General features: G+C 43.8%; 1 pseudogene; it reads left to right on the forward strand.

Annotated features, from left to right (window-relative positions):
* The first annotated feature begins 488 nt into the window (after nt 1-488).
* Nucleotides 489-15,391, forward strand: LOC119376817 (exportin-1-like; annotated as a pseudogene).
* Nucleotides 15,392-16,146: the final 755 nt, after the last annotated feature.

Below are 16,146 nucleotides of genomic sequence, written 5' to 3' on the forward strand. Positions count from 1 at the left end.
GGCGCTGTCAGGAAACTGAAATGTGCCGGCCGATAATGGAAATTTTTCCACGGGGAACGAAGTCTCGGGTTCTCGGGACCGCGATAACAAATCGCGCCCAATCCATGGAGTTGCAAAGGTTCGCCTCCTCGCGCGCCTCGGAGAAATCATCGATGTGTCTATTCGCGTATCATTAAAGCCCGAATGCCGCTCACTAGCGCTACTAAGGTCGCGAAGCGGCGAAGATTAAATGAATCGCGCCAGGACATCGTTTCCACGCGTGCGAGGCATGGCAGCTTGGCCCCAAGTCCTAGCGGCGCAGCGGACGACGGAATTTTCCAATGGTACCAATTCCGGGCGAAAACGTTTTCCGGCTCGAATCCGGCGCTAGTTTAGGCTCGATAATTCGTAATTTGTCGTCGTAATTATTTTTTTCACGCAGCGGACGCGACGCAGCGACAAAAAACGCTTTGTGTACATCGGTTCGGAGCCGAAGATTGCCGAGCGCGGCGAACGTGGAACCAGTTCCAACCGGTTAGGGGAGGTACAATAATTGTGCGTGGTTGGTCTCGTCTGCGGTGCGGGGAATAGTGGTGTGTGCCTGCGTACGGGAGCACATCGCTTCGTGGAGAGTCAAAATATATACTGTGGTGTGTGTTGTTTCCCTTCGTGTGCACCGGGAACCCAGTGCCCGATCGTCGAGTGCGTGAAAAATATTTTTCTTACCCGGGGGGCTTCCACCGGCGGCGCTGGATAAAACGTAAGTCGGTCGTGGTGTATTGTGTGCGGGCCGCGCTGACTTGCCACCAAAGCGTGGCATGTATAGCGACAAAGCGGCCCGTAAAGCGTGTGTAAATTTTCCGGTGTCGCACACCGGGGTTAGACTTTTGAATTGGACGCCAGCGCGACTATTACGCTAGCGCCGGCCGTAAAATCTGGTGCCCGGCGCTCAGAGAACGTGGAGCGCTTGAGCGGATTCGCGCTTTTTTGAAAGCGACGGTTGAAGGAACGGTGAGTGGGACGCGTTTTTATGCGGCGAGATTGCGTTGGGAAAGAAAAGATATCGCAGGTGATGTGGACGTCTCGTTCGGCTTCGTTTTTGTCGCGTTCGGCGGTACCTTGAACCCAATCACGAAGCACGACGATTCTTCAGTGGTTGATGTGACCCATCGTTTTTAGAGGAGTCGCGGGAGCGTTTTTTTTTTTTTTTCGTTGCTAGGATATCCAACCGTGGTCGTTGACCGTGCGGCTCAATTTGCGTGGGCACCGTTAAAGTGCCAAACCTGCGCGTATGTTGTGAAACGAGACGAGATTTCAAACACCGGCTTAGCAAGGTGGATGCTTTGTCTTCGCTGAACCCTCGGCCAGCGTCATTGCTGGCACTTTTAATAAGGTCGTCTTGGTAAACATCATGTCTCACTGGGTACGGCCTCAAAACACAACGCGCGCCAGCGTTTTCCTTTCCACGCTCGACATTGTAGCATCTTTCTTTTTTTTTTCGACTGGCTGCTGTAACTAGCGGGCATGCGTTTCCCCGACCTGTGCTTGCACAATGCCCGAACGGTGATCGCGTTTACAGTTACGTAATGCTGACGGAACTAACGCGTGTTACGGTAAAAGAAAAGAAAAAAAGGGAGTCGAACCAGCAGCATCCAGCGTTCGTTTTCTCCCGATCGAGATAGCTGCTTGCTAATTTGACGCGACCGCACTTTCTCCCATTCATTTTCTCGGGACGGGAACAATAGAATTTGGGCACATCTCCGCATCGCGTCCGATGCGAGCATAAAGAAAAAATCAGCGCCGTAAGCTCTTTTTTTTCCTTTTTCGTTCGGTACAGAGGTTTTCGGAACGGATTGCGGTGTTCAAAGCGTGCAGGTGTTCGTGTAAACAAAACGGCGTGCTCTAGAAAAACGGTTTTAAAAAATCTTCGCTCGGTACTGCGTCATTTTTCATGCTGCCTCGTGTCGATCGCGCAGTTCAGGCTTTGCTCGAGCGTCTCTGACTCGCTTCGTAGCCTTTTCAGACCCCAAAAACACTTTACTGCATCGAAATTAGTGCTCGTCTTTGTGTGGTGCGTGCCACGTTTTTTTTTTCCGTAGTTACGTGCGTTTGTGCCGGAACGCAGTTTTGCCATTTCTTGTGGGGGTGATAAGCAAGTGTTGACTAACAGAAACGGGTGACGTCACATTGACCAGTCCTAATTGTCCAGCCTTGATCTTTTTAGAAAGCTGAACGAGCCGTTATTCAAATTCTTGTTGGCCGCAACGTGCACCTAGCAAATGACGTAACAACTCTGTTGTCGTTTTCTGGCAGGGATTTTTTGGGATCGCAAGAACACGTATGGACGTGTGCGCAGCGGGAATTTCGTAGAATAGCGCAGTTCGTGAACATCCTGGAATTTTTCGCGGGGATAGCTTCGTGTTGCAGCTGTTTCAGCCCATTGCTGGCTTTGATTTTCGCACCGACCAGATTTTTATTTAGCGCGCAAAAAAGGCCGCGGATCTAAATTTGGACGATGTAGGTGTAAGCATGACCCTGTTTTTATTTATTTATTTTTTCCTTGTTTCTGTGTATGTCGATGCCACATTGCAAGTAGTTCATTCATATGTCGTCTAGTTTGAAGTGTGGTTACAACTTATCGATCATGAATTGGGCTGTTATAATAGTCATGCGATACCGTTTAATTTGCTATGTACCACTGATGTCGGGAGGCAGCAATTCGACGGTGGTGTAATGTCAAAGATTGCGTTAGCGTGTGGTGCACGATTCAGAATGCAACAACATGACTTCAGACAAGCACTCTTCAGTCTGTGCTGTGGTCCAAAGCTGCAACCCAACCAACTCAACGTTACAAACTATTCTTGAGGACAACTAACTACACAAACAATGGTGAAATGATATGAACGAAGACCGACACACTTAACACCAATGATGTTCCACGGCACGTCTCGTAAAATGAGGGCTCAGCATAGTTTTCACGTGTGCCTTCGATTATATAAAGCACAAAAGAGCTGTACAACTAAACAAGAAAAAGCCTCTGAATGTATGGTTTTCTGCATTATTTGTGTTCAAAAGCTTTAGTTCCTTAGAGTTTGGCCAGTAAGAAATGTGTATTGACGCTTCTTTAGTCTGTTTTGATATGTACTAAGCTATCTACAGAGACCTGCTTGATGCTGAGACAAGAGTGGCAATTAACAAGGGCTGTAGGGGAGCGTTAATTTTTCTTGCACCTCGTCATAAATCACGGATTGAAACGTGACTGTTTACGGCTAAGTAATGTTCGTAGTTCCGTTTCCACCATTTTCAGTTTATGTCATATCGGTGGAATTTCGACTAGGAACACTTACATAAGAGCAGATGTTACCTTTAGTGGCCAGATTCGTTTCAACGTGATGGGTGTTAGCTTGAGAAATTGCACATACCAGTCGTTATAGTGAAAGTTTTGATGTTGCATTTCAATCCGTGATCACTGTATCCTGTGGAAATGTGACAGATGACCATTCTTTTGAAAGCTAGGCCTACAATAATGGTCTTCCTGTCATGGTGCATGACTAGGTAATACTCTCTTTGAGGTTCGTGTTGGCTCACGTAATCTGATGCGCTGGGCCCTTTTAAGGAGCGTTAAAAAGAACGAACAATACCTTGAGTGGAGAGTGAACTGCATCAGCTTTTGTAAACGGAAATGAGGTCATTGATCTAGCTTGCTTGCCTGCAAACATTAATAACATTGCTTGTCTGATGCACTAGCACAAACTGCACTGTTCATCCGGGCCGCGGTCGTAAATTAGTACGCCCTGACTCTGGTGCTGTGGTGATTATCTCTCCCAGCTTCAAAACATGCGGTAGTATTTTGCTTCCCTGGATAGGAAAGACGTCCATGTGGTTAAGATTAGGCAGGCATATTGACGGGAGAGGCTCACACAAAAAAAAAGGTCCTTCGTTATCGCTTCTCGCAGTTCATAGCTTCTAGTGCTAGTATAAAGTTGCGGGTTTGACGAGTGATAGTATCTACCAAGTTATAATAGCTAACCACTTCTGTGTAATTCGGCATGGTTTGCATAGGAAAGAAAAAATTTACATCTACTCGTTGCACTAGGAATAAAATTCGTGCAGATTTCCTGGGAAGAAAGCTTTCTTAGTGAGTGGAAAATTCCGTCCTTTGCGACAGACCTTTCACGTGCAAGTCGTTTGAGCTTTATTGTGATGAGTCATCATGTTACAGGTGTTGCTTGGCGCGGGAAGCTTTTGGCTGATTTAGTCTGAAATGGAAAATTGGTTGTAGTTTTGGCTAGCACTTCAAGAAAAATAGGAAATTAGGTACAAATTTGAGGATGTTCCAACATGCTCTTGGATTAAGCCTTGAACGATCTTGAGTGAACCTTGAAGCATGTGAAAAGACAATTTTTAAGTACCTTTTATAACCTTATTATACCAGTGTTGTGTACTACATATAGCTGCACTATAATTAATAATTTTTTAAACGTTATTGAAATTTGGTGCTTTTTGTAATTGTTTTTAACACCTTTAATTTTTTTCGTTTTTAGGAGGGAAGCAGCCTGTGATCCTCTTTGATGTCGGTGCAAGTTGATGGGATGAAGCAGCCGCTTACACCGTTTGGGACGCCAGGTACGCAGCTCTGAGCAGTCGTCTCACTCTGGTGCTAACTGCTGTCCCGACATTTAAACAAAAAAAAAGTTCTGTCAGGCCCCACTTTTCTGTTATTATTGACATTAATGCGATTGTTGTTCAAGCAATTAGCAACACACGACGTCGACACCACGGAAAAGCTGCGTGCCGCAGCTACACTTTTCTGCGTAATCATGCTGCGCCATCTAGTGATGCGCATGCAAAGTTCTCCTTTTACATGGCATCCCAGATTGCGCCGGCGCGTGCTAACGCTGAAAATTATCTCGCTGCCTGTGGGCACTTGTTTAGCACTAAAGCATCAGGCCGCCATGCTTGAAGGAAACCATGTGACAAGTGTTTGATACTTCTCTGGGAAGTTGTTTTAGCGGATTTCTAAAAACCTAAAGATGGGGTGTAAAGAGGTTGGATAGAAGTTCAGTTCAAAGGCATGATCCCGGAATTGGCTACCAGTCTTTAAAATTCATTTTCGGAAAAACTAAATGACTTCTAGAGCAAACCTTTCCAGTCGTTATCAAGTGGGTCATTAGCTATTTATTGCAAGAGAAAAAACAAGATACAAAAATTTTGTCAGCACCTTTTGAATAGTTACACCGTTTAAGGTGTAGTTCTTTTTTTTTTTTTTCTTACAGCCACAGTCACTGTCTGTCATCTGTTCCTTTAGTATTTGATGTTTTCCTGTTGGGAAGGCTAAAGGATGCTAAAACACGCATGTGTTCAAAACCAGAAAGGGTCGAATGAACAGGTTTAGTAAAATGAAGGGACGCACGAAACTGACGAATGCTGTTGTCACGTGGGCACAATTAGGCACCTGGCTTACAAGAATTTACGAGCACTTAAGTACAAACATTTTAAGAGTGCGTGACTGCAGTGGCTGTAACATGTTCATTTTCATTCAGCCCCTTCAGGGCTGGTATTCGAGGGTGGCTTGGATTTTGAGATGCGCAGCGAATTTGTGTTAAAAATGCAACATCGTTCTAGTTACATATTTCAACCAAAAAAGTCGGTTCAGTGCCTTCCACCACTAAATTAAAATGCCCACGTATTATGTCGCACAGTTTGGAGATGAATGTTTTGAAGCTTGTATCACCCTGAAAATTCATTAAGAGCGCATGTGCCTTCTGAAATCACAGGCTATAATATGTGAATTGTAGTGTGTTCCCTGAAGTAAACAAAACGTGAATTAGTAATATTTCTTATCCTAATTAGCTGATTATTCATTCAAATTTCTTGTGCAAGTTACATCCTCTGCTTGCAATAATTGAGCTCAGTGGCGGTTATGCTGTCGTCACAGGTGACTACTTCTAAAATTCGCTGTTGTCTAAAAAAATGTCAGGTATATATATATATATATATATATATATATATATATATATATATATATATATGTATAGACACAGCTGATAGGTAGAAAATCTATTTCAAATCTCGTTTTCCCACGCTTTTGACGGACTTGATATAATGGTCATATAGCATTATTTCACGAGTCGGGAAAGTGCAGGTTTGATTAAATTTTTTTTCACCCTCGCCGACCTCTGCTGCACAAGTGGGATCAAACCTTGTCTAAGTTTTGATCAAATCAAATCAAAGGTTTGATCAATGGAACAAGTGCTTCTGAGCACCGTGTGAAGTTTGTGGCTCGCAATCTGGCTGGCTGTGCAGTGGTTTGGTGGTAACTTTCAGCTGCAGTGCAGTCTACGGAATTTCTTTTTCCAAATATGAATGTTAGACGCATCTGTCGTCACTGTGAATTCAACTGTCTCATGTGCAAAAACCAGTTTGTTTTTTTCTGAGCTAGAAACCATTCACCACGTTGCTTGTGTGCTGGCTCATTACGGACTCGTCGGAAGTGTGCGAGGTAGTTGAGGGAAGTAAGTTTGAAACAAAGTTTATGCCGCAAAGGCAAAGCCGAGCTTATTCAAAAGTCCGCATCGTCTACACTAGTCGCAGCTCTTCAACTGTGAAGTTCTTTGTTTATTTGAGCACCCGTTAGAGGGACAGAATTGATGCCTGTTGATGTTTAAATGTAGCTGAGAACAGCAGAGCGTTAAATTCGATGTTGAAATTGGGAAGTTCACAGGCATGAAACTGAATCTGCTTGCGCAAGGTAAGGGAAATTGTAGATCTTTGCTAACACCTTTGTAGACAGAAAATAGGCTGAACTTGATGATGATGATACTGTTAATCTCCCAAGTCGGTCAATGGAGAGTGATACTAAGATAAAGAACAAAAGACACTATATACATCACTTTTATAGGAGATAAGGTACCACCACCAAGTGTAAACATAGTATAGTAGGTGTAACAGGGCCCATTGTTTATTTTGCATATGAGGCAGTTGAATTCACAGTGATGACAGATACATTTAACTTTCATATTTAGAAAAAGAAGTGCACAATGATTAAAAGTACACCAGGCATGTGCAATCAACAATTGGCTTTTTTATTGATAAGAAGTGAAGTATTTCAATACATGTGATAAATGGTACATACAAAGAGGTCACGGGGTCAGAGGTCGATAGTTGACCTTCTGTACTGCGAATGACAAACGCTGAAGGATGTAAAGCACTGTAGGCTGCTTGTGAAATTATATTGATTATAAAGCCCGTGCAAAATATGAAAAAGCAATAAGCCAATAAAAAAAGTGGCAAAAGAAAGCAATAAAAAATTAGATCCAAGGAACAAATGAGCGTTCTTTATATTTGAAATTCTTGGTGTTAGTTGTATTTTTATTTTTTGCTGGCAGCATACTCCAGAAAGAAGTAAGTGTAAAGGTAGATGTGAATTTGCCGTAGTTTTATTTTAGGCATGGGGTAGCAGTGAGTTGTTTTGGGATGGAAGAACATGTGTAGCTGCTGTGAGTAGGATACAGAATAGGAACCTTACTATAAATAGATCTGTGTATTAGAACGCCAAGAGATTGCTCCAAGAGCTGTGCCATCAGAATGAAATAAATGATTCACCACAACCATGCTTCATGAACTGGTGCACCATGCCGAAATGTGAAAACGGCTGCGTATTTTGTTGATGTCGGTATATGTTAAAGAACCCCACGCAATTGAAATAATCCAGAATACCCCCTAAAGGCTCATTCACACCTGCGATTAACGCTGGTCATGCGACCAGGTTAGTCGCAAAGTGGCTAGTTGCAAATGGTCGCGAATGGACACTTCGTTTTAAAAATTAGGGGGCACTTAAGCTTCGCCTTTAAGAGTTGAACGCGATAGCAATATCCTGCCTCTAGTGTGCACTTCGAATACTAAGAGTGTTTAAGAGAATGCGCGCACTAAGTTGTGTGCCTTATGTAATGGGTAGCATGCTTTAAACTAGGAGCAATTATGCGCGAGAAACTTTTTCGAAGTTGCGATGCACCCACTATGTGGTCTTAAGGAAATACGCGCAGTAATATGTGTGTGCCTTTTGTAATGGGTGGCTGTCTTTAAACCACCAAGTCGTTATGATATTGACGTGGTGTGACGCCCGATGGCAATGTACGCTTGTACCACGCAACATTACTGCGATATTACATCTCGTAATGTCACACCTGTACACAGGACGCGTATTTTTGGGAAGCACGAAAGTTACTTTCAGTGCAGCTCCAAGCAGAGGCGTGGCTGTGTGGTAGAACACCTGCTTGCCACGCGGACGGCCTGGGTTCGATTCTCACTCGGACCCAACATTTTTATTATTTATTTTATTTGCAGCTTTTTCAATTTTTCGGTTACGGACCAGATGATGATTTTTCGCTCACAACCAACGACACCGACGCCGACGGCGGAATTTCTGCCATACGAGCTCTTTAACACTATCGCGTTAAAACAGACTCCTTTGGCTCAGTCGTAGTCCGCCGCGGTGGTATAGCGGTTACGGTGCTCGGCTGCTGAACCGAAGGTAGCGGGTTCGATCCCGGCCGCGGCGGTCGCATTTTCGATGGAGGCGAAATGGTAGAGGCCCGTGTACTTAGATTTAGGTGCACGTTAAAGAACACCAGATGGTCGAAATTTCCGGAGCCCTCCACTACGATGTCTCTCATAATTATATCTTAGTTTTGGGACGTAAAACCCCAGATATTATTATTATTTAGCTCAGTCGTAGACCTCTCAACCAATCAGATGCACAGGGACAGTACGTGAGCTTATTTTGTGACACAGTGGCAGTGCAAGCAGATGCAAATTCTGCGTAGTGCCGATGGGTGTAGGTCGTACTATCCGACATGAACATCGGTTGCCTGTTGCAAAGGGTCGCGCGACCACTGTTAGTTGCAGGTGTGTGGGCCTTGACAGCATGCTTTGGAATCACATCGTGGGTTTGGCACAAATCATCGTACACATTATTTTATTCTTTTTTTGCTTTGTGAACTTCTGCACGGATGTTGGTGCGCGGTTTGCGAGGCTTGTGTCCTAACCGTGTGTCCTTGGTTGTTGTTGTGGTTTCTGTGCAGTCAACGGCAGCATGAATGCGCTGTCGGAGCAGGCGGCACGTCTACTCGACTTCTCCCAGAAGCTGGACATCAACTTGCTGGACAGTGTCGTCTGCTGCATGTACACGGGTGAAGGGCCACAGGTGAGCTGTCATTACTCTTTAATGCGTACGCATTTCTTTGGAAATGTCTCCAGGAGGGAAGAAAATTGTATGTGGGTTTGTAACAACATTACATCACCAAAAGAAAAAAAGTGGGCTGATCTAGGAGATCAGAACCAGTGGTCAGTCAGAGCAATGGAATTGTTACCTAGGAAGGGGAAATGCAGCTGAGGACAGCAGTGAACTAGATGGAGCTATAAAATCAAGAAGTTCGCAGGGATAAGATGGAATCAGCATGCACGAGATATGATAAATTGGAGATCATTGCAAAGGCCTTCCTGCTTCAGTGGTCATAAAATAGGCTGATAATGATGGTGATCCAGGTGATAGCGCTGTATGGCTGAACTGGCAAGAAGTCAATGGGGGCAACAGAGTATTTCAGTTGAGAACTGTTCACTTGCCAAAACCAGTAACTATATTGTACATTTTGTGCAGAAGAAGAGTAGGCCAGTACAGTTTTGCCCCCCTAGACAAGAATAACAAAAAAATTACATCAGTTTGTGGCCAGTTTTAAGATGCCAAGTACGGGTATCACAAGTAATTTGATACAATGCTTACGGGTTATCTGATAATTTTTCGGCAGGAACTTTCTGCTGCAAATATTATTTTTTTGGTTTTCAAGTAACTGTCATCATTGTGGGCAACTGATATGAGTTATCTGTTCTATTTGCCTGTATTATCTCTGTCTGTCTACAACACAGTTCGTTTACAAATGGGCAGCGTTTCTAGTGGGTGATGTGCGTTGTTGCTCTAACGAAAGGCCGTGTTGGGATTATGTTATAAGCGCCCAAAGGAATTGCACGCTTCATTATGCCAGTAAACAGTGAGGGGCAATTGCGTACGCCTCTTGTTTACCTTTTCTAAAGACGCCGCCGTGTTTCACACATGCACAGCAATTTGACAGGATTTTGGCTGACTGTATGAAAGATCACTGTTTACGTGTGAAAATCATGTGTGAGTCAATCACGTGTGAACGTTTTTCCTGTCTTGTGCTTCTTCACAATGCGATGAATTTCGGAGCTGCAAACTGTCACCATCCGTCACGTCGTTCGCTACTTCATAACGATACTTTATTTATTTATTTAATACTAAATGCTCCTAGCGGCCAACTGTGGGGATTTTCCATGGACAATAGCGCTCGATGAGGTTTGTGTTGTGTGTTCTTGCGAGCACGATCATGCATGCAAAACCTTGTGACCTGAAGGTGTGTAGTTTTTAAGTGCATAAATCTTAAAGGTTGGCGTGCATAGTCCTAACCAGCACTTTAAAAAAAAAGATGATTTGTGCTGGCTGCTGCTCGTTTCTCATTTCACAGTCTGAATGTGTCATTCAGAAATGCTAAGATGAAGGCTTCTGCAGCAAGATATCCAGCAGATGATCGGCCTAGCCATAGAGAGTTTGGTGGGGAAGTTAACTTGGTTTATTATTGGCCAATATTGATGGAATTTGACATTGCAAAGCAACACTAGAGATATGAGAGACGTGGTTGGGAGTCTTTGGATAACTTTGGCGACGTGTTCTTTCTTTAAAATGAAACAAAGAAATTTGTTCCGTGGAAAGGAAAAAGAACAAAGCACAAAAGAGAAATGAAAAACGTTTTTATGCAAAGTCAAGATAACATATGAAGTTGCAGTTCACGAAATTCGGCAGCGTTCTTTAATGGAACACTATCACCTGGAAGGTTATTCCACAGTGCGAGGGTTCACGGAAATGTGCAATTATTGAATGACTGTATGCAGCCAGAAACAGATGATTATGAAGTTGACTAGATGTGCATGAAGGAATTTCAAGCGAGAGACGTATGAGACCACAAGCTGTAGTAGTATTTATGAAAAAGGCATAGAAAAGAAAACGGAATGGCGGGAATCCTAGTTAGAAAATGAAATATTGCATTTAATTTCTCCCCCCCCCCCTTTTGAGAGCGGAGCTGTTTAAAGCCAAGGTAAGCCTGTGGGGATCCGTCGTGCTCACTTTCTAGCCCAGCTGCGAGTGCGAAGCCTGACAAGAGGAAGAGCATGAGTAAAGCTAGCTGGGCGAGAGGGAAGCCCAGTGTAGCGAGCTGAGCCTGGTAGACAAGGGGCCGCGACGGGAGAGCGTGAAGCTGGGTGGAGAGGAGGAGAGCAGAGGCAAAGCTATGGCAGGAACGGAGCAGGTGATGTGGAGAGGAGGAGAGAGCAGGATCGCCATTGGCTGTGCCGGTGAAAGGAGTCGGCCAATGTTAGCACGCGCTCTAGCACATGTGCCGGTGAGAGAATATACGAAGGGCACGCGGATCGTTGGCGAAATTGGAGGAGAGGCATGCTGATGCCACCAGCTCGGCTGTTTAATGAGGCCTTCACGACATTAAGTCAGTTGAAGCTGCGCATTACTTTTTTTTAGGGTTGGGCGAATAGTAAATTTAAGGTTCGAAGCGAATAGTGATTTTGTCTAATAATTTCGAATCGAATAGTTCGAATAGTACATATAACACATCATAGAGAAAAATGAGCATTTTTGTCATGACCCAACTAACTAGCACAATATTTTTTATAATTGTAACTAGGTGTGTGCGAGTGTACATTTTTTGTTTGAAAGTGGAAGGAAATTAATATAGTGGCAGGATTTGAATAGTCATAGAGCAAAAGTTATAAGCTTTAAGATATGTTACATTTTAAAATATATACATATATAAGCCCGCATAAGACGCTTTTAAACTTCAAAAAATAGTTAATCGAGGTGCAGGTGATATGTACGTTTAACCTTGAAGTGTGGCTTCGCGAAAGTGCGGATTTCCCCTGGATAGTGGATACGTGGTTTCATGGCATAGCAGCCCCACACTGCAATGAAACCACCTTACCAGGCAGGTCACATGCGGTCCAATACGCGTCTATTCGTTCATTTCGAATAACTTAAATTGTGTCGAAGTGAATTCGAATACTGAAATATTTGTCGAAATATTCAAAGTGCTAGAATATTCGCCCATCCCTACTTTTTTTCTTTCTTTCTTTGCCCACACAGCAACGGTTGGCCCAGGAAGTGCTGACGACCTTGAAGGAGCACCCCGAGGCGTGGACGCGGGTAGGACACCATCCTTGAGTTCTCCAAGAACCAGCAGACCAAGTACTATGCACTGCAGATCCTCGAGAACGTGATCAAGACGCGGTGGCGGGTGCTTCCGCGCAACCAGTGCGAGGGCATCAAGAAGTACATCGTGGGGCTCATCATCAAGACCTCGTCGGACCCCGAGAGCATCGACCGTGAGCGTGTGTACCTCAACAAGCTCAACATGATCCTTGTGCAGGTGTGTGTTCCTCTGCTACTTTTGCAGGTTCATACTCTCTCTGTGCTTATGTTCAAATGAAGTGTTGTAATGCAAAGTTCAGCACAGCAGTAGTTCTCCAGTTTGTTATACAGCAGACTCTCTGTAAACGGAAATCTCTTAAATGGAACTGCTGCTTGAATGGAACAAGTGCCTTAATATGATTGGTTTTTGTACATGAATTCTGTTCCCCTGTTCATCAATCAGTAACCAGAACTCCTGTTAAACGGAACATATTTTACTGGTCACTTCAGGTTCCATTTAACGAGAGTCTACTGTGCTCTTGTGTATTCGTGTGTGTGTGTGTGGCGTTGAGACGGTATGAAGGAAACATTAATTCATTGTTGCTATTATGCTCAAACTTTGGTATAACAAACGCGAATATCACGAAATATTGGTTATAACGAAGCATATCAAGAATAGTCTTGTCATTCAGTGTTACAGATATACACTTATAATGAATTTATGGCCATAACAAGGATATAACGAGGTGTCAGATGTGACTTCATTATAATGAGTGTGAGCGCATATGAGGTTCCTCATATGAGCTTAGAGTGTAAGCGTTTTTGAGAGCCTTGATTGATGCCAGGCAGATGGAAAAAAGCATGAAGTGATTGCATCATCTTGGGACTGTGTCACGTAATGATTCTTTCAACTTTGCATTCGCTGGCTGGCATGACGCCAGTTCCTTGTTACCACCATTATCAGTCACTCACTACGGCTGGTGATAAGAAGTGAATAGATTGCAGCAAAACTGATGACGTGATGCTGCTTTTGGTCACATTTGTATGCCATCTGTTTGGAAATGATGTTCAACGTACAGCATTTGATGAGGAAAGTAAGCATGGGTAATCTGTAAACAGCATTAGCAGCATTCATTTTGTGTGTGTGACCTAGAAGCGGGAAATTCCCTACTCGTGCTTTTGTCTTTGAGAAGTTCCTTCGGTTGTAACACAGCATGTTAGTCAGTCATCTGGGGCATAATTATTTTGGTAAAACTTTGGCTAGCACAGATATTTGATATTTTGAATATTGATAAAGTACGCAGTTTGGCATTTGCTTTTGGCCTCATTTCATTGTGTGATCTTCCTGATATGCTCTACATGAATGAATATCTATTTAAACATGCATAGCATAACCGACACTTTCTTTCTTTGGATTACTGAAGTTGCTTCGCGTTTGAAATTGATGAAGTGTGTGTATTATAAATCAGTAGATATAAATTTAAGAACATATATTATTGGCAGTTTCAGTATTGGTGGTCATAGCTCATAGTCACGACAAGCCAAAGATAAATTTGCGTTCACAGACTAATTTTTGTGCCCGGTCAATTAGTTAGCACATTCACCCTCATGGCACACCACATTCTCTGTTGAACCAATGTGTAAAGGAACCAAGGGTTTTGAACAAGCAAGAAACAAAACACTTCTTGGTTGGCTGAAGCTGTAGTTTGTGGCAGATTGATTTTTCATGCTATGTTGTGCACTTCGTCTTGCGCGAGATTCCTCAACCGTTGCCGAGTCAAATGATTGTTCAGATGGTGCAGTTTAGTAGCTGTGGCACACTTTACGAATTGTAAATTCTGCCACATTATTTTTCAGTTCAGGGGTATACACGTCTGTACGCTTAGCTTTTGAAATCTGGTTTGAATTGACGAGATTTACATGCTACTCAGGACCATGCAAAAAGGTGCTTCTCTTGTTAGGAGTTATAAGTATTCCCAAGAAGCAGGTCAAAAGTCAGTTAAGGTACAGAGTTAGTTCACTAGTTTAACTAGATCATCGCCTTTGTTGATATTGTTTTGTCTTCTCTATCAGCACCATCAACATTGACAACGTTGACATTAATGAATTTCAGTGCATTTGTGGCACTGAACAACAGCAACTGAAAATCTGGTTTCATCGCGCTCATTTGGTTTATAGAGTTGCCTTTCCTCTTTATTCAGAGTTAATTCGTGTGCAGAATGCTAGAGGGCCGTGTGCTTAGAATTAGGTGCACGTTAAGAACACCAGATGGTCAAAATTTCCGGAGCCCTCCACTACGGCGGCCCTCATAATCATATTGTCACGGGGTCGTGATGTTGACAAAGGCAGCAGTCAGCATGCCCAAGATGAAACTCTTTATTTGGCCGGACTTGTGGCCAGTAAATGGAAAGTCAAACTACAGCAGTACACACTGTACACTGATAGCGGCGAACAGAGCATCGGCCGTCGATCAAAACTGAACCGCAGCATTTATACATGTGGCATCGAACATTTGAGTCTGATTGCTGGTGGCCACGTTAGTTCGAGAATGAACTCTGCTGTTCGCGTTTGCTCGCTCAAGCCTAACAAATGATCTTAAAATAATGTCGAATGTTTCCAGACATTCTGGCGCGGTTTGTGCAAGGCAGCAGCTACACATGCAGTGGGCCGGTAACATAATAAAACATAGAAAGTTATCGACCTTTTGGGACGCAAAACCCCAATATATCTATTCAGCGGTCGTCAGTCAGCACTGGTCTAGCTAACTCTGTACAGAGTGCACAGGATTGCAGGCCAGCAGGACAGCTCCAGACTCAGCCCCACAACAATAACGTTGTTGTTTTCCTTCATTAGGTGCCACTTCAACGCCCGTGCTGGAGTGACATTTCTATATTCATGACAATGTTATTGAGTTCATTCGCATTGTGGGAGGGTAACAGCCGGAAGTGTCAAAAAAGTTTTGGCACGTGAGACGGGAAGCAGCCCGGGGTTTTCTCAAAGTGATGGTGCATTTTGGTGTTGCCTGCTGCAGATTCTCAAGCGTGAGTGGCCCAAGAACTGGCCCTCGTTCATTAGCGACATCGTGGGGGCCAGCAAGACGAACGAGAGCCTCTGTCAGAACAACATGATCATCCTCAAGCTCCTTAGGTGAGTCGCTGCATCTTCTGTCTTTATTTTCAACGAAATATTGTGCGGTCTAGCGAATGCATGAACACCAAGAAACATACGCGGAGGGTTTCATGAATAGGGGTGCTTGTTATGCATCTAGACCGTTGACTTGTTCGTGCTCGTATTCTGCACATTGTTAAAGGGGTACTGACACGAAAATATACAGTTGTCATTTTTCTGCATCAGATAAAAGGCCAAGGCCCAGCCTAGAAAATGTGCTGGCAAGCGTGAGTGCGCTCAGACATTAATTACATGTTTTTAAAACCTAGTTTTGGTTATTGCTGCACCCTGATGTCACGACATGGTGTGAGACTCTCACCTCAGTGCTCTCACAATATATTGTGACGTTTCCGCAGCCACTCCTACTCAGTGGCTCTGTTGGTGCGCAGAAGCAGCCACTTTGTATATTTTGGTGCCTGACAGTGTCACAACTAGCCGTACTGGGGCTTGAAGTCACCAGAATTATACTGTAGCCTGATGTCACGTGAGTATCGATGTCAGTAGGTGCGCCATGCGAAAATTGACTTTAATGTCAAAGTAAAATACAGTCGAACCCGTTTATAATGAACTCGAAAGTGTCGCGAAAAGTGGTCGTTATATCAGTAGTTCGTTGTATGTGGACTTGCCCTTAAAAATGTGCGCTTAGCGGCCAAGCCGTTTTTTTTTTCTTGGCACTTTTATTAAAGTGCTAACAACCCCTTGGGTGACAAGCTAAGCCTTTTCGCGTCGTGAAG

The sequence above is a fragment of the Rhipicephalus sanguineus genome, unplaced genomic scaffold, assembly GCF_013339695.2.
Source record: "Rhipicephalus sanguineus isolate Rsan-2018 unplaced genomic scaffold, BIME_Rsan_1.4 Seq233, whole genome shotgun sequence".
NCBI lineage: Eukaryota > Metazoa > Arthropoda > Arachnida > Ixodida > Ixodidae > Rhipicephalus > Rhipicephalus sanguineus.